Source organism: Agrilus planipennis, unplaced genomic scaffold, assembly GCF_000699045.2.
Source record: "Agrilus planipennis isolate EAB-ADULT unplaced genomic scaffold, Apla_2.0 scaffold166, whole genome shotgun sequence".
Taxonomy (NCBI): domain Eukaryota; kingdom Metazoa; phylum Arthropoda; class Insecta; order Coleoptera; family Buprestidae; genus Agrilus; species Agrilus planipennis.
The window spans coordinates 131,642-140,992 of record NW_020442437.1 but is presented as its reverse complement, the minus strand read 5'-3'; the positions used below and the strand labels follow the sequence as shown (position 1 = coordinate 140,992).

Below are 9,351 nucleotides of genomic sequence, written 5' to 3'. Positions count from 1 at the left end.
TGGTGACCAGTTTATTTGTTGAAGGAATGAACTATTCTGACAGTGTCAGACAGGATCAGATTATTATTATATATGATATTGTAAGGTTTAAAAAAGATGAATATATTATTCCCTCCTTTCGTTCCTGTAGTATCAATTATTTTAAACGGTAACTACTTAAAGTTCAATTAGCACTCGAAGCAATTGTTCTCTAATCCATTTATTTATTTTATCCTTATCTTCCACCGAATTACCCTGTGTAGTACAAAATCAATCAATAACAACAGATCGTCTCAATTTTTTAAAAAAGCAGCTTAAATAAGCTCCACTAACGCTAACTCTAAACTGTTAATGAAAAGAATTTTTACTCCAATAATAAATTAGCACCTAGCTTACTACGAGCTTACAGCTCAAACAACGATTTTTGAATATTACAACAATTAAAAACTACGTCTCAATGTTTTATGTGGAATGGTTATCAGAAACGCAAAGAGCATTTTTAGAAATATATAATATAAGTATTGTTTTTAAACCTTACCATACATTCCAGACATAAAAATATTAATAATTTAAAAAACAACGGTAACATGTCAACATAAGGGTCAAACCGAAAGGGCTTCGCACATTAGAATAAGAGAACATAAATATGATTAAAAGCAACTTAAAAAAATTAGGCCACATTTAAAAAAACAGCTTTACTCAAGCTATGGTAATTATTCAAACGGTTTCGGTACCTAATTTTGAAAATACAAAAGTCTTACAGGTAGAAGAAACTTATGCTAAGGATTTGTCCCTTCAAGTGACTTACATATTAATACAAAATAGAGGGACGTTGAACTGCCGTTTAAAATAGGAAAACAAACTACTCATTATCACTTATTACAACATTTTTAAGAAAGTTTTTGTTATATATATACTATCTTGATCTGTTCCTTTGCTAATTTATTTGTGAATGTAGTTATTACTAAATGGTATTTTAAACTGTGATTGTATATTTAGCATTTTATTAGTTACAACTAGATTTTTATCCACTTCAATTATTTATTCATGCTCTTATCTTTACTGCTGCGTATAATTTTATTAATGTACCCATTTCACAATTGCACTTCTTTGCTCTACAGAATTTACCCGACTAGAATGTAGAGTTCGGTAGTCAAGAGGTTGGCATTAGGCATGCCTAATTCCGCGTTAGGGCATAATACGGAAACCGCATTAGGCCCTAATCACAAAAGTAACGCATGCCCCCCTGAATGCCTAATTATGAAAACCTCATTGGGGTAACATTAGGCTGTAATTAGGAAATGTGGCATACGAATATTGGGTTATGCGGACCTAATGCGGCTTCCTCATTAGGCCCTTGTGCCTTCATTTAATTATATCCTAATATCTACCCAATGAGGTTTTCCTATTTGAATTTACACTCATAAAAAAAAATGGGATGTAGGTTATAAGTAAAAATTGTAAGCAATACTTTACACATATATTAAATAAAACGCAATACAGGAAATAGAAAACAATGTGCCTAACGCTATGTACATATATATGTATAGTATATGCACAGTAACATTTTTTTAGATAGTATTAGAGAACATTAAACCTCGTTGTTATTACGGGCTGAACGACCACCACCCCAATAGCGGCAGTGATATAGCCTAAATAATATCTATAGATAAACTGATAAATCTGTCGATTTCAAAGACTTTTTAGTAAGTATGCCTGCAATAGAAGTTATATATTTATAATATAATGTATTAATAAATGCACTGTAACTATTGCAAAGTACCTTCTATTAATTTATAAAAAATTGTAGTTTTAAATACTTTAGGCTTTCCTTCAGTTGGCTTCACAGGCGTGAATTTCAGTACCAAATCTCTCCAAAATATAATACCGCATTATGCTTCCACAATTTCTTGCAGATCTTGACGTGTATTTACCAGGGACAATAACTTTAGAATCAGAAAAAACAGTTTCATTTATAATATAAAATTCTACCTAATTTTCAATTTTTATATTCAATGCATGAAGTAAAAATGAAAATTTTAATAAAATAGGTAGTCAGAATTTTTTACTTAAAGCTGATCTCATTACTCAATTTGTTAACAAAATCGAAGTTGTAAAATAAATTCAATAAGTAAAATAAGTTCGAATAAGAAATTCGTAATTAAAAAGAAAACTATTTTACTTACTTGCAGTTCCACGAAGCTCAATAAAGTAACTTGGCTAATCACTTTTTGGATTGTCACAATTTTTAGTCATTTTTGATAAAATTTTACATTTTTGTCTATCGTATGGTAGTGGCATAAATCTGCACATTAATTTACCTCCTCGCTTGTCCACATAAATCCATGCGCTTAAAACAATATCGATTTTTTTTATTTGTTAAAAACGAATTCAATCTTTAAGTGCAGTATCATTATCCATCTTGCAGTTGAAATTTTTTATCACTTCACTTTTAAATTTTTGTTATATCTACTCTTCTTGAAAAGCAGTGGCACACTGAATAATGTACGCTTAATAAATTACATTCAATATAGGTACGATTTGAGATACAGGTGTTGCGCAAATTGTCGCTTCATGTACATATATTCAAGCCATATTATTTTCTGCACTTGCCGCGTATATTGCATCCGAACATTAATAACTTATTGTGAGACGGGATTTATAAAAAAAAACAACGGCTTTCTCAGAACACCAAACAAGTGATAAGGCGAACTATTCGTCGTTCCGTTTTACCAGTACATCACTGCCGCTTTTTGTTCGACGTCATTATACCGACAAAGAATTAACACATACATAGATACAAGTAGACAATACAGTTACAATACTTATATTAAGACAGAGCCGGGCAAACTCGGATCTTTTGCATCCCGAGTGATCCTCAAGGTTAACCAAGTAGCTCCTCATTGATCCTGCGAGTGCGAGTGAGATGATTCTTTCCTTTTCTTATCCCTTCCATTTCGTAGATGAGTCCCCTCTTCCATAGCCAAACCCAATAGTTTTGCGAACGTAGTAACGAAAATTTTCGTAGGTATTATTTAAGTTGCGAGAGTGGCTTCGCTCGTCTACGGGATGAAGGGGCTTGATATGGGAGTGGAAGGGAGAAGAAAAAGACAAAACAAAATTATTCATTACTGCTTACTCTCTCGTACTCATTGAAGGGTATGGAGTGACTCAAATTAACCTCATGTAGCGGCTCCTGCGAAGTTTGCCCGGCTCTGTATTAAGACATAACATTTTTTCTTGATATTCGTAATTTTATAATTTTCCTCGTACGTATTTTTTCTACATATACGCCACATTTCTAAATCTTTTGAATTATGGGGAAAAGTATAAAATGGTTTTCTTTTTTTTTAAATTTAATAGAAATTAGAGAAATTTTGTTAAAACAATTCGGTGTAAACAAATATTTTTATATCAAAGGTCGCACGTGTTCAATGTTAGACCTAAGGGGGGCAAAACTTAGGCATGTCTAACTTTAGGCAGCCTTACATTATCGGCATTAGGTTCGTATTAACGATTGCGCAGTGGCGCCTAACATAGGCGTGCCACACATGTTCCANGGTTTGTAGCATTTCTGGTTCTTCTACCTAAATTGCTTCGTCTTATAGGAGGCATATCAAATATAAATTATTTTTTCACTAATCACGAACTAAACAAACACTAACTAACTAAACACTCTGCACAAAACACGATATACAAATTTGTTTCGTGTATCAGTTGACAAAAGCAAACTCAGTAGATTAGGTAACAGACAACTTTCTTTTTTTTTTAAATTTGATATGACTTGAAGTCAAATCCTTTTAAGCCGTACGAAAAATAATAAAACACTGTTGGTAACGCGATTTTTGTTTGACTGATGTAATGACGTGGAAACTGATGCATTTTATCTCGCGTGCCGAAACTAATACAAAAGAAACGCGAGTTTCGGAACGCGACATTAAACTCCTCCAACTATGTATTCTGTGCTCCTACGCACACACGCACATTGTTTTGATAGATATGATCTTTGACGTTAGGAACACACCTACATTGCTTAGACAACAGTGAGTGCTTGTAATTTAATATGAACTTTATGCCATAGCAATAAAGCTCAAATTGACTACGTTTTAGTTACAAATCATTTGTATGGGAAAAAGAAAAGGGCTATTTTTAGGGTTTTTCCAGCAATAATTCTAATTTTTCTCGCTGTAAAAACCATCCTTGAACTTCAACGAACATTTTAAAAAAAGATTTGGCCAAATTGGTCCAGGCGTTGTTGAGTTATGCGCTTACCAACACATTTTGCGATTCATTTTTATATTATAGATGTTTGTATATATACTTATTAAAAGTCGCACGTGTTCAATGTTAGGCCGAAGGGGGGTAAAACTTAGGCATGCCTAACTTTAGGCAGCCTTATATTTCGGCATTAGGTCCGTACTAACGATTGCGCAGTGGCGCCTAACTTAGGCGTACCTCAAATGTTCCACACAAAAATTTCATGAGTGTTATCTGAACATGTCTTATTTTGGCTACTTCAATGGGGATTTTATGAGGTAACAATTAGGTTTCCCAAAAAAATTGATAGGGCATTCGTTACGCGTGCCTCATTTTGGCCAACCTAATGGGGGCCTCTTAAAGTAATAATTAGGCTTTCCATATTTTGGTTTGCCTCAGTGTTTCCTAAGTGGGTCCGCATTCGTATTTAGGAATGCCTAAATAGAATTCTAGACGGGTAGTATATAATATTGGGTAACTTGAAAACCTAGAAAGTATTGATGCCATGCATTAAAGCTGTTTCCATTATGTATAATTGAAATTATAACCTCGAAAAAAACATAGATTTGGTTTTGGGGTAATAATAAACGTTTTCACCCTGATTCAACCTTTTTTACTGATATAGTAATTAATGAATGTTTCAGAATCGTTGAGCAAAGTTTAAAAATTCGGAAAATTGAAACATGACTTTCTATTTAAGTAAAAAGATATCCTTTTCAGTTCGTTTTAATCAAATTGCCTAAAAACTGGACAAATAGTCCTATCTCCTGACTTCCGGATGAAAATTTTTAAAAATGAACCGTTTTTGCTCAATTTGATTTTGAACGGTTGCTTGCTTCGGCTTAGTCAATATGCGTTCTTCTCGTTCTGTAAGTAATGCAATGTAAACGCAATTTACGATCCCGGTCCCTTTTTTATGTAAAGTAGAATGATTCGGCCGAAAGGGGAAGTGTTTCTCAACTTTGAAGAACTTTTGGGAGACTACCAATGGCGACAACTGTCGATGTTGCGCCGCTACAGCTATCAGGAGTCGACACCTTTATACATTTTCGGGGTTTGATTTAGAATTCCTACGCTTTACCGAGAATAAAACTGGCAAAGCGTTTGGATTCTGAATCGAAACTTGGGTTTTATTGCTACGAAATGGATGAAAACCGGAACGAGCGAATGGTGAAGTTGGTTTAGGAGAAGTCGTAACTACAAAAGCGTAAAATCAATATTGTATGCACGAAAGAGATTCGACAATGTAAATTCTAGTAATGAGAATCGATTTTTGATTAAGTAACATATTAAATGCTTTCTTAAACTGATATTCGTTCTTGAAAAAGGTAAATATTGAACATTACTTTTAAGACGTCATATTATCTTATTATTTTGCATGTGAACAATATTTAATTGTATGTTGGTCCTTATAATAAGCAAGTGACTTATTTCGACTAAAAGGTTTTTACTTATTTTTGTAAAAAAATATAAAATTTGAGCTGCTATTCATACCAAACTAATTAAAACTAAGGAAAATAATACTGGCCCACAATCAAAATCTACAGACATTTAAAAGAACCTATCATATACCTACCCTCATTGCGATCGACTCATCAACAGACGCAAGTAAAAAATTATATTGGTTATCCAAAAAAACATTTTTATCTTATTGTTTGATTATAAAAAATTAAAAATTACGTGCTCACTCTTAATGTTTGATTAATAAGTGGTTCAGGAATATTCGTTTTGTAAAAGTTGTGATGAGGTTGCATCTACCAATTAAAAATGTTGTATTAACTCTATGGTGCACAGTGGACTTTTGGAGCACGGCTCTTTATGGGTGGGAAACGCTACGGAATAGAAAAAATTAGAAGCGTTTCAGATATGGTATTATAGGGGATGTTAAAAATGTTAGTAATTACTGGAGATGAGGAAGTAAGAAACGTTTTAGAGCAGGATGTCTGTCAAACTGGTTATTGATGCGTTATTTAAGTGCAACAATATACGATGATTTTGACAGCGCCTAAAAAGTGTAATGAAATTCGTTAAAAAAGTAAAAATCTCCGAAAATAATAAAAATAAATAAATATTGTAATTCACAGTTGGATTGATTTGGTATAGCACGATCTACGGCTTCACTAAATAAATGATCATTTTTCAAAATAAGTAACGCCAAATAAAATTTCTATGCTGATAGAATGTTTTATTTCCGAAAAAAATTTTCCACTTTCTATGTCCTCTACATTTTGAAAGCCTGAATTTAAAATGCCCTTTATATGTCTAACTCAAAATGTTTATCAAGCATTTCGATCAAATTTGTTTCTGGTAATTGCTCGGATAGAAAAAGCGCATCTTTAACCATTCTCAAGAAATAATCTGCCCTACTATCATTTCCATATTGTTCTCCTCGCAGATTCAATAATACTCTCCTTTATTGTTCTCTTTCCCAATATCTCTATATAAAAGGCCTTTTAAATTCTTAAAAACTTTTTAAAGATGATTCCTTCAATTATGCCCAGTCAGCAGCAGAACCCTTGAGAAAATTTAGGGCTAGTTTTACATTTTTGTCGTCAGATACTCCGGCGTCATTCAATAAACTCTTTAATTTTTTTACAAACTGTATTGGGTAATGCAACCCCCACCCACCAGGTGAAAAACTTAAATTTTGACCCCGCAGTTCTTTAAATAGAGAAATATATCATCGATCCATCTTATTTGTATCGTTGCTATTTATCATAAAATGATTGATTAGTTTCATTGCCTTGCTATTTATTGATTAAACTAACATCAACTTTACACTAAAGCTTAATTTTGAATCATCTTTTTCTAGTTTAGTAATTCCAACATTTGTTTCGTTTATATCAGATTGTTGCAAATTTTAACGAAATTAGATTTTGTTTCTTTGTTTCTTTTTTAGAGGCATATTGTTTGGCTATTTGTAGGTCATAATACATATACACTGATACAGATACCTCAATAGGTAAATTTCTTTACAACCCCCATATATTCAGCTTATTTACCTTAGAATTTACGCTTTTCTTATCTGTTCCACATTAGGCGCCAAAATGTAGTGTTTTTTTAAGGTGAGCACTTTCATTATGATATATCTAAATATCATATATTTATATATATATTCGAAGCGGGGCAAATAAGAAAAACATTCACGATCAAAGAAAACCTTAACGATAAACATAAAGAATGAAATTTTCTAATTTTTATATTACAAACAAATACTTACCTGTTGTTTTAATTGCAACTGTCCTACTTCCCGTTGCTCCCTCTTTGTCCTTGTTTTTTCCTCTTCTCGATATTATAAAATGTAAATATATTCATATTTTACTGAAATGATCTAAATAATAATATACCTAATTATCTAAAACTATTTCTGCTTGTAACTACAATTTCAATTCGTATATTTTATCATCAAAATTCTTATAATTTATGACCTTAAAGAAGCTACGAGTTTATAAATGATTGGAAACGTGAAAACATCTCGAAGGTATCTAAGGGATCCATTTATTTTTAAACAATACAAATGATCCCATTTAGCTGCTTGATAGATGTATGTAGGTTATCTTTGTATCTTGAATGCAGAAGAACGGAAATGAAATAATTCAATATTGTACAATAGAAACAGCTCTCTTAAAGTTTCTCCATGTTTTAGAGTAAACATGTTAGGAAGTGCTCCATTTAAGGCTCGATGGGTGAATTGGATTTATTCGCACTAGTTGTGTGTACAGACAAAATGTTAGAAGCTTGCAAACATCTTTTAAGGAAATTGTCGATACTTCTCAGAAAAAATAATGGATGAAGAGGTAATAACAATGTAAAATAAATAATAGTTAAACAGTTTTTTTTACATTTATGCCATTCTTGAAGAAATAAGTAATAACGAAAATCTGCAGACACAATGTTTACGGGCTGAACACCAAAAACCAATTTTAGGAAAATTAACTATTTTCAAAAATATTTAGTTTTGGAAAACATTATAAAGATATACTCTTCCAAATTTTATTTTTTTGCTAATGTTTTGCTTAATGATTATGTTAAAATTATAAATTATAGAAAGCAAGAGTCCGCCACTCCAATTCAAATTCGGCTAACTGTAAGACAGTAAAAATCCGTAAATTAGAAAAGTTCAAATTGAAATTAATTTTTTCTAATGGGATATTGACAAACCCCAAAAAAAAGGTAACGCGCCTTAGCAATACTTCAATGGTGATGTGGAAATTTGCCTTAATAAAATTACATTTATCGAGATGAAATTCATATAGGTACCTATCAATGTTTACCTAATCTATTGTCTTTTCTATTTTATTCTTAATACCTACATGTTGAAGTGTATTTTAAATAACGTCACATACTATCAGTGATGGACAAATGTTAGTTATTTAATAATTTAATTCATTTTTATCGTAATGGGTGTCTAAAAATCATGTGTAACGACGTGTAGTAAGACTCGCAGAATAGGACTCTCACATCGAAGCAATGCGCTGTTGCCAAATTTCTCATCATGGCTTGTATTAGAGACGGCTGTGCTAATANATAAAAATATACGTGGAAGTCTGGGTAGAATATTTATTTTCTGTTCGTTTGTAATATGCAAGCTTTAGTCAGCACCAAGGCTGACCTCTTCAGGCAATCTACAAACATGAAAACAGTAGCAGTTAGCAACAATAGCATATGCATAATAACTGTTAAATTTTGTAATAACTAATACCTAATACTGAAGTTGAAGTTGTATTATAATTTAAAAACCACACTGTTAGTAGTCGTCGTGAGTCTAATTACGAACGCTCTTTTGGTTGTTACCACAATTTATACTTATTTATTGTTTTGATAAAACTGTAATATTTTTACATACTGTTAATTTGACCAATTTTAAACATAATAATTTATAGTAGTTGTTATTATTAGTAAAAATTATTATCTGTATATTATAATAGCTGCATACGTATATATACAGGGTGCCTAACGGTGACCACCCATTAGAATATTTCAGAAACTTCTTCGATTTAAAATTTGAGAATTTGTACAATGGCGTTATTGAGTATGCTCTCCTCAATTCAAGTAACGGCATTTATGTAGCGCTTCTTGTTACATTGGAAGTAGTCATCAACTTCGTTATTTTAA

General features: G+C 32.0%; 1 long non-coding RNA gene across 1 annotated transcript; it reads right to left on the bottom strand.

Moving 5' to 3' along the window:
* Window positions 1–1,660: 1,660 nt before the first annotated feature.
* Window positions 1,661–2,458, bottom strand: LOC112906367. Its single transcript, XR_003232298.1, has 3 exons — window positions 2,166–2,458; window positions 1,763–1,925; window positions 1,661–1,695 (listed from the first exon to the last, which is right to left on the bottom strand). It is a non-coding gene; the product is annotated as an uncharacterized LOC112906367 (long non-coding RNA).
* Between the last annotated feature and the right edge of the window lie 6,893 nt (window positions 2,459–9,351).